At 42.1% G+C, this 27236-nt stretch overlaps 1 protein-coding gene and 1 non-coding gene across 2 annotated transcripts in view; both read right to left on the reverse strand.

Moving 5' to 3' along the window:
- LOC126209978 (potassium voltage-gated channel protein eag-like) overlaps positions 1–27236 on the reverse strand; it is a 667509-nt gene that overhangs the window by 253960 nt on the left and 386313 nt on the right. The gene's annotated exons all lie outside the window — the stretch shown is intronic.
- On the reverse strand, positions 2432–2506 carry Trnat-ugu (transfer RNA threonine (anticodon UGU)). The gene has a single exon. It is a non-coding gene; the product is annotated as a tRNA-Thr (tRNA).

The raw sequence follows: 27236 nt of genomic DNA on the forward strand, positions 1-27236 counted from the left end.
CTCTGGGCATACTGATAGGGACCGTCGCCGAAGACGCCTCTCGCATAAAGCCCGTCCTATTCTCTTGCGACTTGGTCTTGCATTAGCACGCTCGTGGTGTTAGCAGGATGGGCCCAAGCAATGACCGCAGCAGTCTGGGGTAGCCTATGGATTCCTGATACGCCCACATTTCGTGCGTTCTATTCAAATGATTCTTCACCTATAAAAATGGCTAAAATGATCTCCTGACCAACGGCTGGCCCAAGTACAAAAAATCTTCAGGAAAATTCAGAAATACAGAGACACAAGTCGCTTAAGAATGAAATAAACAGGAAGTGCTGGGAAGCTAAGGCGAAATGGCTGCATGAAAAATTCGAAGAAATAAAAAAAAAAAAGAAATGACTCGGAAGGGCTTGATCAGTATATACAGGGTGATTATAATTAAAGTTAAAATTTCAAACCGCTGTAGGAATAACAAAACTGGTCAGAATGACGTCAAATTGCAACGGAATATTGTCGATGAAGGGATAAAAAGTATGGCAGAAGAAAATAAATAGTTACAAAATGTAGCAATAGATGGCACTGTAAGCATCAGAATTTAATAGTGGCCGACTGCAAATGACAAATGAATTATACAACAAAGCGTAAGGTGTACGTTTGACCTTAAATAAACTGTACTAAGTGTGCATGGGTGTACAGGTGTGATACTGTTAGTTTCGTAAGCTCATCCACCACGCCAAGATCATATCACATTGGATGGGAAAAATCGGTTTTTGATTGTCCTGAGGCCAAGAACCACATAAAAATCAAATTTGATTATTAATTTCCGTATAACTGGCGCAAAACATGTTCAAAGTGCTGTCCATCGATTTCTGCAACAAGTTAAAATCGAGAAACAGCATGTTCCACAACTGTTCGAAGTGTTTCTGGGGTCACGTTCAGAATGTGTTGCGCAATGCACGCCTTCAGTGCAGCTAAGTCTGCAACCGGAACACTGAACACAACATCTTTCAGATAGCCCCACAGCCAGAAGTCACACGGACTAAGAACAGGTGATCGGGAAGGCCGTGCTGTAGGGAAATGGAGGCTGATATTTCTATAATTTCCGAAATGGTGCTTCAGCATCTGCTTAACTGAATTTCCACTGTGTGGAGGTGCGCCATCTTGCATAAAACTAATCTCATCTACACTGTTGGATAGCTGGAATTACGTTGTTGCGCAAAAGACACTCACAGCGCTTACCAGTGACGGTACAGGCAGTAGGACCGGAAGCACCTGTCTCTTCGAAAAAATAAGGCCGTAAACCCGCACCACACAGCGACCTTTTCAGGATGAAGTGGTACTGGTTGATTTGCGTGCGGATTTTCCGTTGCCCACATATTCGACAATTCTGTATATTGACATATCCTGTCAGATGGAAGTGTGCTTCGTTTGCCCACAAAATCTTCGACGGCCAATCATTGTCCACCTCCATGCCAGAAAGAAATTCTAAATCAAAGGTGTCTCTTGCTGGGAAGTCAACAGGAAGCAACTCGTGCACATGGGTAATTTTGAATGGATAGAAAAGGACGATGTTTCGTAGGATTTTACGCAATGTGCCCACAGGTATGTCCAATGTTCGGGCAATTCCTCGTGCGCTACACGTCTGCACACCACCACTCGTCTCCTCCTGCATTGCTATGTCCGCTGCTTCCGCTGACGTTGAATCACTTCGTTTCCTCCCTCTACCACGTTGCATACCAAAGGGACCCGTCTCTTCGAATTTCCGAATCATTTTCTCGAGACCCACGGCAGTCATCGGACCAACTCCTTTTTTCAAACCCTTCAGTGTCCGGAACTTCTGCAGAGCGACGTGTGCACAGTCATCATTGTTGTAATACAGCTTTACGAGCAGAGCGCGATCCTGCATTGAGACAGTCGACACTCTAAAGCAGGAAAAGCCGTGTACCCGGCGTGTTTATACCAACTTCAATGCGTCGTGCACATGACAAGTGTTTTCATTTACGTATTCTGACACATACAGCGCCATCTATTGATCAATTTTCACACTATTTTTTTCTTCTCCCATGCGTTTTCCCCCTTCTCCGATAATATTCCGTTGGAATTTGACGTCATTCTGACCAGTGGTGTTATTTCTACAGATTTTTGAAACTTTAATTATAATCACCCTGTAGAAAAATCAAAGCAACCTTTGGTGAAAATGAAAAGCATGGGCGATAACAGTAGGAATGCAACGCGAACTGATCAATTCAACGCAAAGGGGAGAGTGTATAGGTGGAAGAAGTACTCTGAAGGCCTCTATGTGGGAGAGGACGTGTCTGACGACGAAGAAAAATCATGAGGCGATAGGGAAGATATAGGGGATCCAGTATAAAGTGAAATGATAATTAAACGGACACCCTAGCTGCAAACAGGCGTTGATGTACTTCATTGGGGACATGTTGAAAATGTGTGCCCCGACCGGGACTCGAACCCGGGATCTCCTGCTTACATGGCAGACGCTCTATCCATCTGAGCCACCGCGGGCACAGAGGATAGATCGACTGCAGGGACTTATCCCTTGCACGCTCCCCGTGAGATCCACATTCCCAACATGTCCACACCACTACATCTATTAGGCGCACTACGAATGTAGTGGTGTGGACATGTTGGGAATGTGGATCTCACGGGGTCTGTGCAAGGGATAAGTCCCTGCAGTCGCACTATCCTCTGTGTCCTCGGTGGCTCAGATGGATAGAGCGTCTGCCATGTAAGCAGGAGATCCCGGGTTCGAGTCCCGGTCGGGGCACACATTTTCAACATGTCCCCAATGAAGTACATCAACGCCCGTTTGCAGCTAGGGTGTCCGTTTAATTATCATTTCATTTCTAGCAAAGCTGCATGGTCATCCACGGTAACTGTTCTTTCGGGAACAGATACTACCGTCATATATAGTCCAGTATAAAAGTCATTATTAAAAAAAAGAAAAACAAAGAAAAAGAAACACTTTGCAAGACTTAAGATCAAATAAGGCCAGACGCGGCTACATAACATTCCATCGGAAATTCCAAAAGCTTTTGAGGAAGTTGCCATTCACGTTGGTATGTAGAATGTGTCAAACTGGCGATATACCATTAGACTTTCGGAAAAAATATCATTTACACGGTTTAGAAGACTGCAAGAGCCCAAATCCGGGAGTTGTCGGACAGTCAACTTAATAGCTCAAGATTCCAAGTTGCTGACAAGAATAACATACAGAAGTATACAAAACAAAATTGCGGATCTGTTAGGTGAGTATGAGTTTGGCTTTAGGAAAGATAAAGGCACCAGAGCGGCAGTTCTTACGTTTTGGTTGATAAGTGCGAAATGACCAAAAGTACGAAATGCTCGAAATAGGAAGTGTGTCAGACAAGGACGCAGTCTTTCGGTCGTACTGTAACACCATAGCTCTAATGCTCTACTCATCTATTTTGATTTTTTTATTACACCGTTAAGAACCTGTAAATGTTTTTCATTGAATAGATAACACAAAACTGTATACTCTTTTCTTTGTTAAAACTTTGATGTCATGTTTTGGTTCAATGCAAAGTAGTGTATCTACAATTTATATTCTTTGTCCCATTTGGAGGGAACAAAACTTACTGTATATGATTGTAATTTTGTGTGAATAATTTTTGTAGACATGTTAATATGTGCAAAGGTTCTGTCTTATTTAATGTATTTGTTTGCTGTTATGTAAACTGCTGATCCTCACTTAGGGCTCTTAGTTATTCTGTATGTAAAAGGTGTAGGGGTTCCCCTCGGGAACGGAACAGCGCAACGCGCGCAAAAATGTGGTTGGCCTAGGTGGAAAAGGTGGGACTGATAGTCAGTCGGGGACGAGCAGTCAGTCGGGGACGAGCCAGCAGTCTGAGATGAGCTACGAGTCCGTGCGCTGCCGTGTAAAAGTTGCATAGTGCTGGTTTCGAGAGAGGCTTTTCTGTTATTTTCCAATGCCTCGGATGGGTGGATAAATAGCTGGGCTATTCTGGAATTCGTATCTATCTTCGCCACCAAGAAATGACAGAGTCCAGCAATTCTGCTTGCAATTCCACCTACCAACATGCTGTGGCCACCACATTGCGCAATCATTGCAACATATCACTATAATGATGTACAGTGAAGGATCAGCGTAATGGATGTGTGATTGTGCTGAAATATAAGGTAATTCGTATCTGAATTTATGTACCTACCTTGGCTTTTCTCCTCATCATAACACCTCTTAGGGTCCTTTCCGTTCGAACTAAAGTGATTACCGAGTACCCTTACTGAAAGTACGTTAAAACTCAGTTTGCTAATTAATACCTATTGGACAGAATAAAGTTAAAGTTAATGTGGCAAGAGAGTGAGTTATAATTAATGATGCTTGCTGAAATAATTTTCCTAGTAAAACTGATTATTAATGTGTTGTTGCCAACTTCAAATTAAAATCTCTCAAGACTAAGGTTTATAAAGTTTTGCTTAGTAAAAGATCACATTACTACCTGTTGCTAATCGCAGAAATGTTAATTTTATGTCTCATGGTAGTAAAAGTAGAAAATTGCATAGTAGGAAATTATATACTCATGATTACTAAGTGTTTGTCTCGCTTGTGTGCATATTAACAGTATAAAGACCCCTCAGTTTGTGTAAGCCCTGAAAGTGATAGTGTTTTTCTGTACGTGTTATAACTGTGCAAATAGTTTTTTGTGCTGCTCCAGTTGTTAGCTTCAATCTTAAAACATATGTGTATCAGAGTTCATTGCACTCGCGTGTGGCCAAGTCTAGGTTGTGTTTGTCCGTTATAGTTACTTATACCTACTTTCTTAAACGAGAATGTTAATCATTCTCTTGCCTAGTTGGGCTGGCGGCCGTTTTCTTTATCCGTTGAACAGTGCAGATAGGCAAAATTTTGTTTGGTACTGTTCAAATATTTACGTAATTCTAACTTTCATTTCCGGTAAGCCATTTCCGTTAGGTACAACACGGTCAACTTAACAAAAATCCTCCCAGAGGGTAACACTGCTCTGTTGCTTTATACCATAATTGCTATAACAAAATAGTTTTATTTCAAAACCTGTTTCCAGCTTTAAGGTTATGGTACAATAGTAGCAGACGGGAAGTGTTATAGTACTGTTCAATGTATACATTACAGACTCGATGAAGGAAATAAAATAAAGGTTCAAGAGTGGGATATCAATGACGAGGTTCGCTGATGGTATTGCTATTCTGGGTGAAAGTGAAGAAGAATTACATAATATGTTGAAAGGAATCAACAGTCTATTGTGTACACAATATGTATTGAGAGTAAACTGAAGAAACACAGAAGTAATTTGAACGATCAGAAATGAGAACAGCGAGAAAGGTGACACCAGAATAGTGGAACACGAAATATGCGAAGTTGAGGAATTCTCCTGAAAAGACAAGATGATAAGCCATGGTCGACGGGGCAAAGACGACATAAAAAGCAGACTAGCACTGGTAAAACGAACATTCCTTGCCAAGAGAACTCCACTAATATCAAACAAAGGCCTTAATTTGAGGAAAGTTTTCTGAGTATTTACGTTTGGAGTACGGTAATGAAACATGGACTGTGGGAAAACCAGAACAGAAGAGAATCGAAACGTTTTAGATGCGGTGCTACAGAAGAACCTGGATTATTAAGTGGACTGATAAGCAATGAGGAGGTTCTCCACAGGCTCGGAAAGGAATATTTGGGAAACACTGATAAGAAGAAGGGATAAGTCGGCCATCTGTCTAGACATCACACGGTAGCTTCCGTGGTATTAGAGGGAGGTGTAGAGGGAAAACACTGTAGAGAAAAACAGAGATTGGAATTCGTCCAGAAAATCACTGAGGACGTAGGTTGCAAGTGATGTGATATGAAGAAGAGGTTGGCACAGGAGGGGAATTCGTGCCGAGGCGCACCAAACCACCCAGAAGACGGATGACTAAAAAAAAAAATAATTAAGGTCTGAGGTCTTGTTACGATGTATTACCGTCATGTTTGTTGACGGTGACCAACTTTTAGTCTAGTAGTAACCTTATCGATACTGCAGCATCCTGTACGAAGTACCCGCCAGTGCAAATCTACGGCACTGTCAATACCTTATAGTGTAGGATTCAACGGAAGGGCGGCCAAAAACGTACCCCAGAAGGTGGCATACATTTGTGTTGAAAAGAACCGAGCACAGATTCCAGATACAGGAGTCTGGCATTCCCCTCTGTCTGGTTCGATGGTGTTTCCTTTCGAAATGCTTTTGGTCCAACTACCACAAGACATCATACATAGCCGAACATCCTCGGAATGTCGTCTATGACGCAGCTAACGCAGAAGGAGAGCTGTCCAGACGTCCCGAGAGGGAGACGGTCACTGTTGTGATAGGACATACTATGGGACCCTTATACGAAGTATTCGGTACCGCGCTGTTACATATTATGCAAAACACATTTCACAGTACAGCAAATGTTGAAATACAACTGCTTGTGCTCTGTATTGTATAAAGTAGCGCTGTACACGAGATATATACAATGTAAAACACCCATATAGAAAACTGCAGCTCATTTAAATGCAATTGACGGGAATCTTTAATTAGTAGAAAAGTATTTTGCGGAAATCATCAATTTTACGGAATTTACAGAAAATCCAGTTATTTCGTTTGTTTAACTATTAGACAATAATCACGTAGTAAAACCAGTTCAGTCACTAAATGGAAAATTAATTGTCAGCATTCGGTTGTTTCATTAAACTTGAAAACTAGTGTTTTGGGTAGGTTTCTGTGTAACTGATGCACTAAAAGTTACGTTCACTCTCAAGAGATTAATTTTCTATAAAATCTCAAATCAGATTTATTATAATTAATTTTGTAACTACGACTTCTAGAACTTTCTGTCATAAGCGATTATTTCGATCATTTGGTCAATACGTGACTATTATTTAAAATTTTGAACGGTAAAATCTATTTCTGTAGTACGTGAAGTACTCCAGAGTACGTTAGCAGACAATTCCTGTGGTAATTAATGAGGTATTAAATACTTTGTGTCAAGTGTGGTTAGTCACATTTCTCAAGCACAATTTCGCTACTAAATTTGAAAATCAGATCTAGAAAGCACGTTTGTTATAATCAGTCATTCATTTACGTCTTCAAAATTGTTACTGTAATTTCTTATGAAACAACTTATTTCAATTGTAACTCAATTACTGTGGATTTATTGAACTATACCTTCAAAGAACTTCTATTGTTAAAAAGCCATATATGCTGTGAGCCTAAGAGCTCGGAGGGGGCTGGGTGTGGAAGTCCTTTACAGTCAGTTCGAGTAGATAAGGTGTCAAGTCGATTTGTTTGAGATGAGCGTGGTACGAATGATCTAGAACAGTATAAACTTTTGCACAAAATACGAACTACAGTATGTGGTAGTGTAAATTATTAAATATCATCGCTTTTTCAGAATGGCCCCTGAGATTTCTGCAGTGAAGTAATTAATACTATGCATCGCAAATACCACTGAATTGATGGCGAAAAATAGTCGAAACCAACGAGATACGTTCACAAGCCCACCGTTTCATTGAACTTAACACAGACTCATAATCTACAACTATGTTAATAGAACATTTCTAGCTAGAACCTGGTAGAAAGAGGAAGTCAGTCAGCGTTTTACTTCTTGTGGACGCAGAAAGTTAGGATGCGAATAGTCAACATAAATTAAGTTTCTAGAAGTGTGTACTGCTTAAGGCAGTATACAATAATTGACCTTTTTTCCTTCGTGTAAAGAGTGAGGGAAAACTGCCTCCCTGTCTCGAGATACGCTATGTGATCAAAAGTATCCGGACACCTAGCTGAAAATGAATTACGAGTTCGTAGCGCACTCCATCGTTAATGTTGGAATCCAGTATGGTGTTGGCCCATCCTTATCCTTGATGACAGATTCCACTCTCGCAGGCATACGTCCAGTCAGGTGCTGGAAGGTTTCTTCGGGAATGGCACCCCATTCTTCACGGAGTGCTGTACTGAGGAAAGGTATCGATGTTGGTCGGTGAGGCCTGGCACGAAGTCGGCGTTCCAAAACATCCTGAAGCTGTTGTGTAGCATTCAGATCAGGACTCTGTGCAGGCTAATCCATTACAGGGTTGTTACTGTCGTGTAACCACTCCCCCACAGGCCGTGCTTTATGAACAGGTGCTCAGTTTTGTTGAAAGATGCAATGGCTATCGCCGAATTGCACTTCAACAGCGGGAAGCAAGAAGGTGTTTAAAACAAGCCAATGGGTCACAGCCAATGGGTCCACTCACCGTCACGCCACGAGTAACGCCGACATGCCTCTTCAAATCATTGGGAGGAATGGACGTTTGTCAAAGTCACAGCTATATTCGCTGATCATTGTCATCCATGACATTGCAGTCATTGGCGGGACACAGTGCGACGCCATTCATTAGCATCACTCCAAATTCAAGCATTATTGTTGTGATTTTAATGGGACATTGTGCGTGAAAATCGTTGAAATTTGACATTTTCTGTTTTCTACTCCATAATGTACTTTGGTCTTTCCTGAACATTTTGGTATATAATACATTAAAATCAGACAACTGTGAGGCCTTCAAATAATATTTTGAATGCTGAAACGTGACTGTCAAATTTCATGGCTATACATATACTGCCAGAGTTGAGCAGTCATATCTTGGGAACTACACAGTCTAGGAGGCTGTGAGTTGCTTTGTTTTGTGCCTACTGCTACGCCTCAGAAGTTGGCAATACCAATAAACAAATAAGTCCTTTATTTCTGATGCCCGTTTCCGTTGAAAGTAGTGTGATTATAGGCTATTTTTGTAGTAAGCTAACTTCTATTGCTTTTTATACGTAAATAAAATGACTAAGTGTAAAAGTAACTCCACGAAACGCAAATTTGAGGGTAACAGATATGTGAGACCAACATTTCCTTCTGAAGTACTTCAAAACACGTGTGCTACCAGTGAAGGAAACCACGATAATGTTTCTGGTGTGACCACACCCTCTAGTGCATCAAAAATAACTGCAGAGACGGGTGACAGTGGTAAAAGTGACGATATTATGGACAACGTCATTATAGATCTGAAAATCCTGGCACAAGTTCTTTCTGAAACTGTCTCTTGCTGTCTTTGTGGTGGTGAACGAGTCCTTCAATAATGTTGTGTGGTCCTGTGTGCCTAAAAATGTATTTATTGGCCCTATGACTCTGAAGTTAACAGAGTCTGATGTTGTAATAACCTTTAATGGTGGGATACTATGAAAGATTTAAGGTTCTGGAGAAGTTAGGGGAAAGATTTGGACAGAATACAGCTAAAGGACTGCAGGAACTAGATGAGCTACGTGTACGTGAAGCATAGTTAGGTGATCAGCAAAAGAAAAAAGAAGCAATAAAGAAAAGGAGGAGGCAAGCACTGGGTTGTTGTGACACTGAAGAAGACGGAGACTGTGGAACAGGGGAATTTTAGTGCATAAATGACGCAGAAATGTAAGTCTGTATAAGAATTTGTAATAAAAAAAATTTTAAACCTCAATATCTCTGCACTACATTTTCTTGCAATATATGACCCGTTTTCTAAAAAAAGTACTGGTGGTAGAGACATGAAATTTTCACAGCATGCCAAGTGTGAGATTCAACACATATGGAACAAGAATAATTAAAATATCCTGAGTTGTTTGGATTTTATATTCATTTATTTACATAATTCTGTAAAAAAATTGAGTGTTTGAAAGAAAAAAAAGATTCCCTACAGTACAATTTTAGTAATAATTCTAGTTCAGTGTATGTAGAAAGGTGCATTCAGTAATTACAGAAAATAATAAGTTTGTAGAATGAAATCCCCCAGGCTGTGGCTAAGCCATGCCTCCGCAGTTTCCTTTCTTCCAGGAGTGTTAGTTCTGCTAGGTTCGCAGGAGAGCTTCTGTGAAGTTTGTAAAGGAGGAGACGAGGGGTACTGTAGGAAGTAAAGCTGTGAGGACGGGGCGTGAGTCGTGGCTGGGTTGCTCAGATGGTAGAGCATTTGCCCGCAAAAGGCAAAGGTCCCGGATTCGAGTCTCGGTCCGGCACAGTTTTAATCTGCCAGGAAAGTTTCACAGTAAGTTGGTGTCTTAAGAACTTTCCAAGATAATGGTTCACAAAACTCGATAATTTAACACGGACGGCATAGGACATAGAATGTCCCCTTAAGTTAAACCCATTCACTGGACAGTAATCTCCTAGTCGAGCCGCTGCTAGCTTCGAGCAGTCGTACAGGATGATACAGAGCGTCCATTTCTTTTTGTCGGATTCCAGGCGCAGATATGTATACCCACGTGGTTGACCCACCGTACAGTTGATCTGCCCTTGTTGTGACCAGACATCACGAACCGGAATCTTGCCAATGAGTATGCCTGCCCTTATGCTCCCATGCAGTGCACAATCAAGCCACTGCGTCACACCCAAATGCCCCACAAATCTGGATATTTCACGATCTGACCAGCCAGCCAAATGGACACAGTGCTGATAACGGTGTCTCAAAAGCGTACAGGCATCCTCGTCTCCGTCAGACTGATCAGTTAACATTTAATACTGTGTTCCTTACGCACCCTACTCGGCCTGGTAGTAACTCCAAATGCGAATTGTAACGCCGGAAATGCATATCCTCCTATTTCCATCTATTGTACTATAAATTTTTTTCCTTTATTTGTTACCTGAAGATATGACATTTCTGTGTCTTTATATATTGTAATTGTTTCACTATTTATGCATTTATGTCGATGTATAATTGGTTTTGTAAATATTATTTATATTTTTACGCTGGGTCTTGCCTAGGGAAAACTATGCTATCGAACGATTACATCGATAGGTCGTGTGGAGAAACAAAGTGTTTAGGATCTGTGCCGTATGGAGCGCGGGCAGAGGGAGGCCGGCTGGAGTAGGGCGGTGGAGCAGGTGTGTTGTGTGACGCTCCCGCGAGTTGCCGCGCTTTCGGGGTTTGGCAGCATGTAATTGCGCTCGACTTGCTATAATACTTTCTGACACGGTGTCGCGGACGGGAAGCATTAGCTGGCGCTCATCAAGAGCCCGTTTCGCCCGGTGACCGTGTCGAGAAGAAGGCGCGCCAACATCCATCTTCTGCAACAGCGACGGCCGACAATGAGTGACTGTCGCCACCTCCCCGATCGACGACTTCAAACCTTCAATCAACGAACAAGGAAGACTGGAAGCACGTAAAGCTTTAGAGCTCTATGGCAGACCTCAGCTTTTCAAACTATTCCGTTAGGAAAATACAGCAACTTAGGATGAACCTTTGTTGCTCATTGTCCCAATTGCATTACGAAGCAGGGTCCCTTCCTTTTCTGGAATGAACCCGAGTGTCGTTGAAATTCATACGCCAGCATTAAAGTAATATCATTCCATTTCACTGCTTTAATTTCAAAGTTCAGTTAAAGTATTCAATATTTAGATTACACAAGTAGAAATTAAGAGTGCGAGTTTTATTACCATATTTTAGCTTACCTGTGACTGCAGCTCAACTTGGTACGTACTAAATTTTACTATTGTTAATTGTTCAGAATCATTTAATTCAAGTTCAAAGTTAAATCTGTTATTTCTAAATTGCGTAGATTCAAGTAGCTTTTGAAATGATTGTTGAGGTAGCCCAAGACTAACCTTATTTTATTGAATTTCGTAGTGTATCAGAAACAAAGTTCACTATTAATTTCAGTCACTAAATTAACTTTCAATTTTCCGGTTTTATTAATTCTTTTGCTAAATTAAGTCAGAGTGTAGTGAAATTTATTATTTCTGACAAACATTCAGTTTTCACACAACACGTGTCAACCTTCAGTTGCCACACTTTTAGTGCTAATTATATGTGCATTAATCTTTCATTTTCAGTTATTATAGTAGTTGTCCATAGGACTGGCGACCGTAATTTTCCTCAAATCTCAAATATATAATTAACGCCAATTAATTGTTAACGTAACGACCGCACATTTACTTTCTTTATTAATTTTACCCTTTTCTCAAAATTAATTTCCACCAATTTCATTTGCATTTTTCCTTTCATTTAGATGTAACCATTACCTCCCTCTTCACCGACAAATTAACTTCGCTGACGATTGCTTTTCCCAAATTTCCATTAGGTGGACGCGGTTTAATTTTTCACTGTCATTAAGGTCGATAAGTGACGGGGAGGTTACAGAATGACAATAACGCACCGTGATGCCAGTTCTACTTGCCACACAGAATTGCTGCTCTAATCATTTACGTCCCCACTGAGGGTGTGCCCACATGCGAAGTCACAATGGCATAACAACATGTCTTTGGGTGCTTGACTTTTTTTTCAGGCAGTTTGTATTTCATTCTGGGACCGGATGCGAAGCACCTCAACATGGGTGGTGAAGTCCTGGCCCAAACACAATCAACCAGCCGGAACCTCTCGGCCACGTGCGTCCCTCGGCAGTCGGTGGCCGCGGTGCGAACCTCAGCGTCCCTCGCCGCCCACGGTTCCATCGGGCCGTCCAACCTCCACCGTCCATCGTGCACCCTGGACCCTCCACGTGTCCTCGCCGTGGTGACGGCGCCTGTTGGGCCCAGACGGGGCCCGCAGACGCCAGCGGCGGCCGCGTGGCTGGCTAGGCCAGTCTGCAGCGGAACCGGCGATCAATACCCACCCGGACGCCGCCGCCGTTGCCGCCGCTGCTGTCCCAGGTCAAGGTTCCGAGCTCCGTATCCGCGCGTGCCAAACACCTGACCGGCGGACCGCCACACTGCCGGGAAGGCAGGCCGGGGGCGCGGAGTCCTCGTCAGTACCGGAGGCAACCTTAAGCCGTCGGCACACGGACCGTGCTGTCGAACGTTGACGTTGAGAGTGCCAAGTTCAACGTGCTGCTGAACGCTCAGGAACGATGCGACTTGTGCGGACGGTACGTGGACCCCAACGTGCTATACGCGATCGTAACGCACTCCGACGGCAGTTTGAGGGATGTTTCTACTTCGTAAATCACACTATTTACTCCACGGGAGCGCGAAAAATTCCCACGTTAGCTCTATTAAAACGCACATTTCCTCCATCTTACACGAAAAGGAAAGTACCGTGTCCAATCAGTAAAGAAACAGGCTTATACGAGGGCTATCCACAAAGTACATTACGTTTTGGAATTAAAAATAAATAAAGTATTGGAAATTTTTTTTATTATATACAGATGAAAGCCACACTTAAATACTACTTTTCTACATAGTTGCCATTTAAATTAAGGCACTTATCGTAGCGACGAACGAGCTTGGAAATTCCTTCGTCGTAAAATTCGGCCGCCTGCGCCTTCAACCACGTGGTTACCTCTTTTGGGACAGAAAAGGTGTGATTTTTGTGGGTTTCCTGGAAAGAGGCACTACAATAAACTCTCAAAGGTATTGCCAAACTCTGCACAACCTCAGAAGAGCAATACAAAATAAGCGCAGGGGAAAGTTGGGCTCAAAGATCTTGCTGATTCACGACAACGCCCGGGCCCACACGGCAAATGCCACTCGTGAAGTTCTCGAATCTTTTAAGTGGGAGTTGTTTCCTCATCCGCCGTACAGTCCCGACCTGGCACCGAGCGACTTCCACTTATTCCCAGCAATGAAGAAGTGGTTGGCTATGCAGCGTTTTCATGACGACGCACAGCTTCAAGAAGAGGTAACCACGTGGTTGAAGGCGCAGGCGGTCCAATTTTACGACGAAGGAATTTCCAAGCTCGTCCATCGCTACGATAAGTGCCTTAATTTAAATGGCAACTATGTAGAAAAGTAGTATTTAAGTGTGCCTTTTATCTGTATATAATAAAAAAAATTTCCAATACTTTATTTATTTTTAATTCCAAAACGTAATGTACTTTGTGGATAACCCTCGTAAAAGTTCCATTACAAACAGTGCGGTACAAATTTGGAATACTTCTCCGCTGGCCGGCCGCGGTGGTCTCGCGGTTCTAGGCGCGCAGTCCGGAACCGCGCGACTGCTACGGTCGCAGGTTCGAATCCTGCCTCGGGCATGGATGTGTGTGATATCCTTAGGTTAGTTCGGTTTAAGTAGTTCTAAGTTCTAGGTGACTGATGACCCCAGCTGTTAAGTCCCATAGTGCTCAGAGCCATTTGAACTTCTCTGCTTAAGATAAACATTATTTCATCATTCCCACATTTCAGTAAAACCCCGAGATCAGTCTTACTTGATCACTGTTCCTACCCAGTAGCAGAATCTTTGCAACATGTGAATTACGAAACGTAGAACAAAAAGGAGAAAATATCTTTATACAAGTAGCGCATGCTGTCCTGTAGATAAGCCAGTCGAACAAAGTCACCCCTCAAAAAAAGGTGAACTTATATTTACATAACATAAAAACGCGAATGTTAGGGAAAAAAAATGTGGGAGCGTTAAGACGCGAACCACCGCCTCAACAAAAAAGTATTACAGATCAGAGACACTACTCATTACGCTAATCCGACAACATACAATTTTTACTTAAATATATTGTCTTACGCCAACATCCATATTGTACTTAACCATATTGTGTTACCCTTTGCTAAAAACGTTAATTGTAGATAATTATGTTACTAATTGAAATTTAACTATAACAAATTGTACCAAGAACAATTCGTTTTGGGTGGATCTTCAGTGCGTCGCTGCCTTCAAATAGCCTACTCTCATAATACGCAAATTACAATAATTCTTTTGCCACGAATATGAGGTTCCTGATTATTTTATTGGAACGAACCACACAACTGACAACGGGTTTTCCAGTGATTCTCAGTTTACTGGTGCTCAGAAACGGCATATATACATATAGGCTTGAATTGAATGCCAATATGGCGCCTCACAAATCTGTACTGAAGGGAGATTGCGTGCGTGTGACGTAGGTGGCGTTGTGCCATCTCATTGGCCAATGCTCGGACGCACGCTCAGAATATCTGACATGCCAGATATTGCTCTGCACGTTCGGAAAGACTCCCGAACGTGCTGTTCCACGCTATGACGTCAGAAACTCGGGACGCTCAACGCTCAACGTTCGGATGCACGGTCCGTGTGCCGACGGCTTTACGATGTGTCGCGGAGTCTACTTGGTGTACCACCATCCCGTAATAAGTAACGTCCTTTATGGTATCGGCTGACCAAAAATTCAGCATAAATTTGAAAACTGAATAAACCACGGAATAGTGCAGATAGAGACGTACAAATTGGCACACATGCTTGGAATGACATGGGGTTTTATTAGAACCAAAGAAATACGAAAGTTCAAAAAATGTCCGACAGATGGCGCTTCATCTAATCGCAATAGCAATAATAAACATAACAAAGTAAGACAAAGCAAAGATGATGTTCTTTACAGGAAATGCTCAATATGGCCACCATCGTTCCTCAACAATAGCAGTAGTCGAGGAATAATGTCGTGAGCAGCACTGTAAAGCACGTCCGGAGTTGTGGTGAGGCATTGGCGTCGGATGTTGTCTTTCAGCATCCCTAGAGATGTCGGTCGATCACTATCCACTTGCGACTTCTGGTAACCCCAAAGCCAATAATCGCAAGGACTCAGGTCTGGGGACCTGGGAGGCCAAGCATGACGAAAGTGGCGGCTGAGCACACGATCATCACCAAACGACGCGCGCAAGAGATCTTTCACGCGTCTAGCACTACAGGGTGGAGCGCCATCCTGCATAAACATCGTACGTTCCAGCAGGTGTTTATCAGCCAGGATGGGGATGATGCGATTCTATAACACATCGGCGTACCTCTCACCCATCACGGTAGCAGTTACAAAACGAGAATCACGCATTTCCTCGAAAAAAAAAAAAAGGGTCCGATAACGGTAGATGTGGTAAATCCAACCCATAACTTGACTTTCTCGTCGTGCAATGGTGTTTCTACGACAGTTCTAGGATTTTCGGTAGCCCAAATTCTGCAGTTATGGGCGTTGACAGACCCTCGGAGCGTGAAATGAGCTTCGTCGGTTCACAACACGTTACTCAACCAATCGTCATATCCCGCCATCTTTTGAAACGCCCACACCGCAAATACCCTACGCTTCACTAAATCGCCAGGTAACAGTTCATGATGCCTATGGATTTTGTACGCATAGCATCGGAGGGTACGCCTCAGTGCCAACCGAACAGTAGTGTATGGAATGCCGGTGTGACGTGCGACTGCACAAGCGCTGACTTCCCCGTGCATAGACGAACCCGCTAGAGTCTCCATTTCTTCCTGAACTGTCTCAGCAGCGTTACGCCTTGTGCTCGGTCGGCCACTACGGGGTCTATCGTCTAAACAACCCGTCGCTTCGAACTTCGAAATCATTCTCGCCACAGCTGCATTTGTCAACGGACCTTTACCCGTTCGAATCCCCTTCCTGTGGCGATAGGATCGGAACGCTGAACTAGCACATTCCCCATTCTGATAATACAGTTTCACTAAAAGCGCCTTTTCAGGTAACGTCAACATGCTGCGACTGCTGGCGCATCTGATTCTCTCTCTCATTACAGCTCAATTTGTACATGATTATCATGCGAAATCACTGACGTTTTGCTGTCCAGCGCCATCTGTCAGACATTCTGGAACTTCGTTTCTTTTTTTTTTTCGTTCTAATAAAAACCCATGTCATTCGAATCATGTGTGTCAATTTTTACCTCTCTATCTACATTATTCCGTGGTTTATTAAGTTTTCAAATTTATACAGACTTTTTGATCACCCGGTATGTAATCACTGGCACAGGGGAATTCCCCAAACATACAGTCTAAGACAAAAATGAAGTAATTATCCAAATGGGACGGAAACGGTTGATGTGATGTACATGTCGTAATGAGTCTTGCTTCCTCAAAACTTAGTACGAATTTCGGCCTGAATAAATTTTTATATTTACATTATGCACTGAACAGCCAAAGAAACTGGCACACGTGCCTAATCTCGTGTAGGGCCACGCCCCCCTTCCTACGATCACGCAGAACTGCCGTCGCACGACGTGGCACCGACTGGAACAATGTTTGAAGTTGTGCTGGAGGAAACTGACACCGAGAATCCTGCAGGGCTTTCCGTAAGTCCATAAGAGTACGAGGCGGCGGAGATCTCTTCTGAACAGCTTGTTACAAGGCATCCCAGATATGCTCAACGATGTTCATGTCTGGGGAGTTTAGTGGCCAGCGGAAGTGGTTAAACTCAGAAGAGTGTTCCTGGAGCCACTCTGTAGCAATTCTGGACGTGTGCGGTGTCCCAAATTCCTGCTGCAATTGTTCTTCTCCGTCGGAATGCACAATGGACATTAATGGGCGGAGATGATGAGACAGGAACGTTACGTACGTGTCACCTGTCAGAGTCGTATCTAGACGTGACAAGCTTGACGCGCTTGAACAATCCCCTGTTGACATTCAGGGGTCGCGCGGGATTAGCCGAGCGGTCTGGGCGCTGCAGTCATGGACTGTGCAGCTGGTCCCGGCGGAGGTTCGAGTCCTCCCTCGGGCATGTGTGTGTGTGTGTGTTTGTCCTTAGGATAATTTAGGTTAAGGGGCTCCGGAAAGGCTCAAAATCATGAAAAGTTCAATTTTTACTTTTTTGCGTTTTCTGAATCTGCAGACTATTAACTTTTAATAGATATATAATTTATTCAATTCCGAAGACTACAACTATTTTTAAATTTTTTTTGAAATGTGTTCTACATGGGCGTGACCCACTGTGGCGCTGTTAAACTGCTGTCAAATGGTGTTATTATTAACGTCCGTGTTCATCAGGTGCATTTTAGTGATGTGAGATAAAGTATGTGTTGTGGCTAACCTGTGATGGTCCAATATATATCGCTGGTGTGATTGTCGATTGTTTCATGTTTATTTACTCTGTCGTTATCTCGAAAATATTCGTAATTAATTCTGTTTCTTGAGTCTCTGTTTTGTTGAAGTATAATAATGAGTAAAAGTAAAGTTATTAGAAATCCTCTGAAGGCTTTTAAGAAAAGGAGAAATGTTGGAAAGCCAAAGGTATTTAGAAATATGGGAATGAAGATAGGTTCTAACATGGTACGAGCGATGCTTGCTTTAGACAAGGAACGCCTTCGGGCTGCAGACAGGGCTGTAAAGAGTCTAGAAATACAAGCAAGAGTAAACAGGAGGAGGAACAAGAGGAAGCTGGAGGAGGAGTTTGCAGAGAATGAAGATAATCCATCCTATGGACCTGGAATGCACTAAAAAGTGAATCCAATCTTTGTCGCTCGATTCCCAAAACTTTTATTTTCTCATACTAATTACATGTTTTCTAAGGATCTTCCAAACATATTTGTTTCAAACTTTCAGTAAATGTTACACAGTACCTTCTGCATAATTTAACACAGCCTTTTTCCAAAAAACTGTATATTTTTGAATATATAAATAAAAAATTGCAAAAAATGTTGTGAATTTTCATCACAATTGAAAAAAAATCATCTTTAATAACTGAACTAAAATTTTGTAAAATCCCTGTGTTAAGTTGTAGCCCATATTCCAATAAATAATGTGTAAAAAGTTCAACTTCCTACCTCAAATACTTTGTGAGGAAAGATGTAATTTATAAGCGTTATTTTAACATTGCAAGTATAGGGCGTTCCGGAGCCCCTTAAGTAGTGTGTAAGCTTACGGACTGCTGACCTTAGCAGTTAAGTCCCATAAGATTTCACACACATTTGAACATTTTTTGAACATTTGACATGCAAGGTCCATGGATGAATCAGGTTGTCACCATACCTGTACACGCCCATCCGCTCGATACAATTTGAAATGAGACTCAGCCGACCAGGTATCACGTTTCCAGTCATCAACAGTTCAATGTCAGTGTTGACGGGTCCAGGCGGGGCGTAATGCTTTGTGTCGTGCATTCATGAAGGGTACATCAGTGGGCCTTCGGCTCTGAAAGCCCATATCGATGATGTTTCGTTGAATGGTTCGCACGCTGACACTTGATGGCCCAGCATTGAAACCTGTGGCAATTTGTAGAAGTGTTGCACTCCTTCACGTCGAATGAATCTCCTCGGTCGTCGTTGGGCCCGTTCTTGCAGGATTTTTTTCCGGTCTCAGCGATGTCGGAGATTTGATGTGTGGGATTCCTAATAGTCACGGTACATTCGTGAAATGGTCGTACGGTAAACTCCCCATTTCATCGTTACCTCGGAGGTGCTGTATCCCATCGCTCGTGCGTCAACTATAATACCACATTCATACTCACTTAAATCCTGATAACGTACCACTGTAGCAACGGTTTACATATCTCTGTATTTGAATATGCACCCCTATACCAGTTTCTTTGGCGCTTCAGTGTATATTCAATATGTCAAGATTACCTTGTGTGTATCTCCAAAACATTGTAATTCTGTCAGAGACAGCAAAGGACTTGGAAGAGCAGTTGAACGGAATGGATGGTGTCTTGAAGGGAGGATATAAGATGAAATCAACAAAAGCAAAACGAGGATAATGGAATGTATTCGAATGAAGTCGGGTGATGTTGAGGGTATTATATTAGGAAATGAGACACTTAAAGCAGTAAAGGAGTTTTGCTATTTGGGGAGCAAAATAACTGATGATGGTCGAAGTAGAGAGGATATAAAAAGTAGACTGGCAATGGCAAGGAAAGCGTTTCTGAAGAAGAGAAATTTGTTAACATCGAGTATAGATTTAAGTGTCAGGAAGTGGTTTCTGAAAGTATTTGTATGGAGTGTAGCCATGTATGGAAGTGAAACAGGGACGATAAATAGTTTGGACAAGAAGAGAATAGAAGCTTTCGAAATGTGGTGCTACAGAAGAATACTGAAGATTAGATGGGTAGATCACATAACTAATGAGGAGGTACTGAATAGGATTGGGGAGAAGAGGAGTTTGTGGCACAACTTGACCAGAAGAAGGGATCGGTTGGTAGGACATGTTCTGAGGCATCAAGGCATCACCAATTTAGTATTGGAGGGCAGCGTGGAGGGTAAAAATCGTAGGGGGAGACCAAGAGATGCATACACTAAGCAGATTCAGAAGGATGTAGGTTGCAGTAGGTACTGGGAGATGAAGAAGCTTGCACAGGATAGACTAGCAGGGAGAGCTGCATCAAACCAGTCTCAGGACTGAAGACCACAACAACAACAACAATCTCCAAAACGCTATTTTTCTGGTAACATAATTTCGTTTTTCACTTCGATCGATTTAGCAACATCGATCTTGAACCATGAAACTAATGAAACTAATATTATTATGCTTTAGTTATGACGCAAGTAGAATTTCTGTTTTAATTTTTAATTTTTCTAATTTTACTATCGACAATTCAATGGACAATTATACAAAGACAGGAAGCTGATAGTTTTTATATGGTCATAATTTTCAACCTTTATTGTTAATTATTAATCGCATTAATCTTTATATAACTAGTTATTTCCAGAAAACGTTATGTAAATTATACTTGAAAAGTAATTTCAATCAAGTAAGTCATAATAAAATTAATTTGAACTGTATCGTATTCTGGGAAGATCTGGGAGCTATGTATGTAACATTTATAGAAATTTTAGACTCCACACGTGCCATAATACTTTCCGTTGTTGTCGAGATTAGTCAAAATAACTATCAAATTATCTGTGTTGTGTTAAAGTATTCCACAATGCAATGTAGTGTTGTTGCAGAAACTATCAAGAATTTATGAATAAATACTGATGTCAAAAGGAATAATATCCCTGCGACTTTTAATGAACAAAAAGTCTGGGACCTATTAATTAGAAAGCATAAACAGGAAGCAACAGCCTAGACAACGAGAGAGCCATAAGAAGATAAGTAACATTTATCTGCTAGTATGATGTTTCTGCCCTTACAACGTTACAGAAACGTTGACAACACTAGAATGTTTAGTTCAACGTAGTATATTTACTTTCTATCTATGGACGTTTTGATAGTGAGGAATATGTAATGTCATAACGTCCAGATAAACAAATGAGTACAATACTGTTTGTGTTTTGCTTCTTTTTTCACAATTCAGTACGCCTTCTTCCTGTTTTCAGCATTGATTAGTGTTTGCCGGCCGCGGTGGTCTAGCGGTTCTGGCGCTGCAGTCCGGAACCGCGGGACTGCTACGGTCGCAGGTTCGAATCCTGCCTCGGGCGTGGGTGTGTGTGATGTCCTTATGTTAGTTAGGTTTAAGTAGTTCTAAGTTCTAGGGGACTTATGACCTAAGATGTTGAGTCCCATAGTGCTCAGAGCCATTTGATTAGTGTTAATTTTTTGACATACTATCGACTGCACCTTTTTACAACCAAATATGAAGGGGATGCTATGGGGAATTTCACTTGTCATAAACGACGTCACTTGTGCATACGGTACGTGTGCCTCAACATGGTATAAGTGACCTCAGCGCACTCCAGCGGGAGATGTCGGCTGTGTCTCGCTCGAAAATGACACTGTTTACGAAATAGATAGAGGTAACATTAATACGTTAGCTCTATTAAAACGGACATTTCCTCCCTTGTCCATATGCTACTCATGTTGTTCTATCTCTAGTACACATATGTAAAATTTTTCAGTAAGTGTCAACGTGGTATCAGGCAAAAAGAGAAGGAACATTTCCCGTCTATAAGGACATCGGGGTTTAAAGTACCATTATTAGTAGTACGACGCAAATTTACAAAAGATAAAAATTATTTCATCATTCTCACTTTTTAGTGAAATTCTATGGTTATTCTTAATTAATAACTTTTTTGTATTCTGTAGTAAAATTTTTTGAGACATGTGGAATCCAACACTTCAAATAATACAGTGGATAATATCTTATTGCAAATGGTTGATTAGGGGGAGGGAAAACAGCGAGGTCATCAGACGCTATTGTAAATAGTGCAAGCTGTCGTGTAGGTGAAACCAACCAACCGAACAAACTTACATCTCAGAAAGAGAAGAGCGGATGTTATAGAATATTTTTCTATTAAACTAATAAGAAAGTATCAGAATATGTTAGAAAATACAAAATTTAAGAACAGATACTTGCAACCAGTCAAATACTAACCAGCAACACATTAGGCTTTTCAGTACCAATCTGCTTTTCTACTCATTACGCTAACCACTTTTTGCTTCCTAACATCTCCTGAAAGCTTTAATCATAGATATGTTATTGACTGATGTTAAATTATGACAAACTGTACCAAGAGCAGTGCGTTTTTGATGGATCTCCGATATTTCGTTGCCTTGAAACGGCAGACTTCCATAATACGCAAGTTACAATAATTTTTCAACCAGTGATGCGTTTTTTCCCGTCATTTTATTACAACAGATCGTACAATTAACGACAGGTTTCGAGAGTTCCGCAATTTCCTTGTGCTTAGAAACCTCGTATACGCTGATCAACCGTAACATTATGACCGCTCCACCTACTATCGGTAGAAACACGTCCAGGCGACAGCAGCGTCGCCTGGCGAGGAATGGCTGCTAATTAGACACAGGCACGATGGGTGTAGCATCAGTGGGCGTGCTGCCCGTGTGTGGAATGGGGGAGGTGCGCGCTGTATCTGAGCTTGACCGAGGGCAGTTTGTGGTGGCCCGGGGGCTCGGCACGAACATTTCGGCAACTGCAAGACTTCTCGGGTGTTCGAGCAGTACTGTGTCTTCAATACGTGGAGAAGCCAAAGTGAAATGTCGCGGGGTTTGACAGCCACCCCTCATCTCTGATGTCGAGCGTCGCATGCTGGACAGACTGGTAAAACAAGACAGGCGGCGAACTGTGGCGGAAATAACAGCAGACTTTAATGCTGGACAAAGTACATCTACATCTGCATTTATACTCCGCAAGCCACCCAACGGTGTGTGGCGGAGGGCACTTTACGTGCCACTGTCATTACCTCCCTTTCCTGTTCCAGTCGCGTATGGTTCGCGGGAAGAACGACTGTCTGAAAGCCTCCGTGCGCGCTCTAATCTCGCTAAGTTTACATTCGTGATCTCCTCGGGAGGTATAAGTAGGGGGAAGCAATATATTCGATACCTCATCCAGAAACGCACCCTCTAGAAACCTGGACAGCAAGCTACACCGCGATGCAGAGCGCCTCTCTTGCAGAGTCTGCCACTTGAGTTTATTAAACATCTCCGTAACGCTATCACGGTTACCAAATAACCCTGTGACGAAACGCGCCGCTCTTCTTTGGATCTTCTCTATCTCCTCCGTCAACCCGATCTGGTACGGATCCCACACTGATGAGCAATACTCAAGTATAGGTCGAACGAGTGTTTTGTAAGCCACCTCCTTTGTTGATGGACTACATTTTCTAAGCACTCTCCCAATGAATCTCAACCTGGTACCCGCCTTACCAACAATTAATTTTATATGATCATTCCACTTCAAATCGTTCCGCACGCATACTCCCAGATATTTTACAGAAGTAACTGCTACCAGTGTTTGTTCCGCTGTCATATAATCATACAATAACGGATCCTTCTTTCTATGTAATCGCAATACGTTACATTTGTCTATGTTAAGGGACAGTTGCCACTCCCTGCACCAAGTGCCTATCCGCTGCAGATCTTCCTGCATTTCGCTACAATTTTCTAATGCTGCAACTTCTCTGTATACTACAGCATCATCCGCGAAAAGCCGCATGGAACTTCCGACACTATCTACCGGGTCATTTATATATATTGTGAAAAGCAATGGTCCCATAACACTCCCCTGTGGCACGCCAGAGGTTACTTTAACGTCTGAAGACGTCTCTCCATTGATAACAACATGCTGTGTTCTGTTTGCTAAAAACTCTTCAATCCAGTCACACAGCTAGTCTGATATTCCGTAGGCTCTTACTTTGTTTATCAGGCGACAGTGCGGAACTGTATCGAACGCCTTCCGGAAGTCAAGAAAAATAGCATCTACCTGGGAGCCTGTATCTAATATTTTCTGGGTCAAGTGTGTCTGAACAGTTGACGGTAATGAACGCACGACCATGGGCACTGGACATTGGTAGTGCCAGAGCGTTGCATGGTCTGGTGGTCTGGTGTACGCCGCTACGTTCTACTGTATGGGAGGACGCGAATCCGTCGTCTTTCAGGGGAACAACTCCTTGACACGCCTACTGTGGGTCGGAGACAACCTGGCGGCGGCTTTATTATGTTATGGGGATCATTCATCTGGGCATCAACGGGCCCAGTGGAGCTCGTGAAACGCACCAATACGGCCAAGGAGTATCGTGCACTCGTTGCAGACTACCTACATGACATTTCTGAAGGGGATAATGACCCATGTTACAAGGCTAAGAGTGTGGTGGAGTGGTTCGAGGAACACAGTGGCGATTTCCAATTGATGTACTGGATCTCCAGTTCGCCAGTTCCTACCGGATCGAACACTTCCGGGATGTTACTGAAGGTGCCGTCAGAGATCATCGCACTCCTTCGCGAAATTTACGGGAATTAGGTGACTTTCGTGTGAAGATGTGATGCCAATACCGTCCAGGGACCTACCTCATGGCATCCATGCCATCACGCGTCGCCACTGTTATCCGTTCCAAAGATTATCAGCTATTACATAAATGATCATAATGTCCTGGCTGATGAGTGCATAACAGCCGGGGTTCAACTGGAAGCCAAAATGTCGCCTCGTGACTACAGAAGAGAGATGGCGTTCAGAATATGTGACTTGCTAGGTATTCCCCTGCACGTTCGTAAAAAAACCCCGCGTTGAATTTTCCATTCTCTGACGTCAGAAACTCGGCACGCTCAACGCTGAACATTGCAATGCACGGTCCGCGTGCCGCCGACTTTAGGCTGTAGTAGTAGTAGTAGTTGTAGTAGTAGTGGTAGTAGCTTTATTCATCCGTGGATTTTTTACAAGGATATAGGACATGTCAAAGTATTTACAAGTTTAGATCAATTGAAAAAACGCTAATTCCTAACAGACTTCCAGTTAGAGACAATCATTAGATGTACTCCTGGTATACAATACTTTTTTTACAAATAACTTATTAAATAATATAATGCCACACTGTTCACTCGTATCTCACTATCAGTCACTGCACACACTATAGAGGGTATACACATTGTTTCATAACACTTCACTCACTACACACACACACACACACACACACACACACACACACACACACACACTGGTCATCACTGGGCCATTTTCTGTACCGCAACTTCCCATTTGCTATCCTGAAGAACTGAGTCAGCATCCCTCCATAATGAGCGAGATGTTGAGCTCAGAAAGAGGAAGAGGCGTTTGTATTGTGCTATGCATAGCTTGGGGGTAAGTATTTCTAAAAAGGAAAAAAGAAGGAAAAAAGAAACATAAAGTGTAGGTGTTAAGTGGAATGTTGGATGTTTTATAATCATTATCATTATTATTATTTTTGCATAACATTCTTATCAAACGCCTACTCTGTTTTATCTAAGTAATCCTTGAATGTGTAAAATGTTTGGCAGAACAGGTACTTTTTAGCTGCCTTTTTAAATAAGTTTATTTTTGCAATTTCTTTAATGTCTTTGGGTAATGTAGTGTATAGTTTTATTTCTTGATAGAAAATGCTGTTTTGAGTTTTATGTTTATTTTTTATTGCTAAATGTAAGTTTAGTCTATCTCTTGCTGCATGGCCTTGGATAGAGTTGTTTGTGCATTACCAATTTTATTTTTGATGTGTACAACTGACTGGTAAATGTATTCACATGGAGCAGTTAAAATCCCCAGTGTTCTGAACAGATCTTTACAATGAGCTCGACTAGTATTTTTCGTTATTATTCTTATGGCGCATTTATGGAGTTTCAAATCTGTGTTCATATTTTGTGCGTTTGTTCCTGAAATAAGAATGTCATAGCCAAGAATTCAGTGTACATATGAATAATATGTAACTAAAAGACACTGCATTCTAGGTGAATAACATGCTGATCACATTCTGTTTGCAAGTACCTTTGTGTGTTCACACCACTTCAACTGAGAATTAATATTCATTCCTAGTAATTTTGCATTTTGTACACAGACTATAGAGATGACGTCTACATTTAATTTAACATTGTCATTTTTCCTCTTCAAACTGAATTTCAGGGCATTAGTTTTCGTTATGTTCAATATCACTTTATTGCTTTTTTGACCAATCATAAACTTCCTTGAGAGTTTCATGTGCTTTCTCGGCATGGAGTTCTCTTGTTTTCTCAGTGACTATAATATCGCTGTCATCAGCGAAGAGGATGTTTTCACCACGAGTAACACTGCTGGGAAAGTCATTGAGGTATATCGGGAACAGCATTGGCCCTAATATGCAACCTTGCGGAACCCCTATATTAAAGTATTTTAATCCTGATAAGTGTTTTACTAAATGTTTGGATCTATTTGAAGTATGTGTTATCTCTACTCTTTGTACCCTATCTGTTAAGTTTGATCGAAACCAGTCAATAGCTACCCCTCTTATTCAAAATGGTTCAAATGGCTCTGAGCACTATGGGACTTAACTTCTCTGGTCATCAGTCCCCTAGAACTTAGAACTACTTAAAGCTAACTAACCTAAGGACATCACACACATCCATGCCCGAGGCAGGATTCGAACCTGCGACCTTAGTGATCTCGCGGTTCCGGACTGAGCGCCTAGAACCGCTAGACCACCGCGGCCGGCCCCCTCTTATTCCTAATGCTTCTAATTTATTTAATTGAATGTTGTGGTCGACTGTGAAACGTCCCCTTTTTGAAGAATTATACACGACTGTGCTTTAACTGTCACACAATATTTTTTAGCGCAACGCAATCTGACTTTCAATAATCCCTACAAAAGAATGGCCGTGTCTAATATTAACCTATACGTTTCACAAATCACTTACCTCACAAAAATCTTCGTTACTCGAACTACTGCAATACAGCGAGCGCCACTACTGTCAGCTAAATAAAAGATTCAAACTACGGAAGGCACTAACTACTGATAGGCATAGTTAGCAAATGAAAGATTTTGATAGAGAACAAACAATGTATTTACCTTAATAGTCATATTATATATAGCAGTTCATGACAGTCTTACAAATTTCAAAACTCCGCCATCTCTCTCCCCACATCCATCACTGCTGGCGGCTCACCTCCAACTGCGCAACGCTACGCGCTGTTAACATCCAGCTGCCGCTGCCCAACACTACAATGGCAGACAACAATGCAAACTAGCCACAGACTGCACACAGCACAGCCAGTGATTTTCATACAGAGCGCTACGTAACGTTGCCAATAAGAAAACATAAACAGCCTACTTACAACTGTACCAAACGCCTTAGAAAGATCGAAAAATATGCCTGTGACAAACTCATCTTTATCAAGAGCATCAAG

This window comes from Schistocerca nitens, chromosome 10 (assembly GCF_023898315.1).
Source record: "Schistocerca nitens isolate TAMUIC-IGC-003100 chromosome 10, iqSchNite1.1, whole genome shotgun sequence".
NCBI lineage: Eukaryota > Metazoa > Arthropoda > Insecta > Orthoptera > Acrididae > Schistocerca > Schistocerca nitens.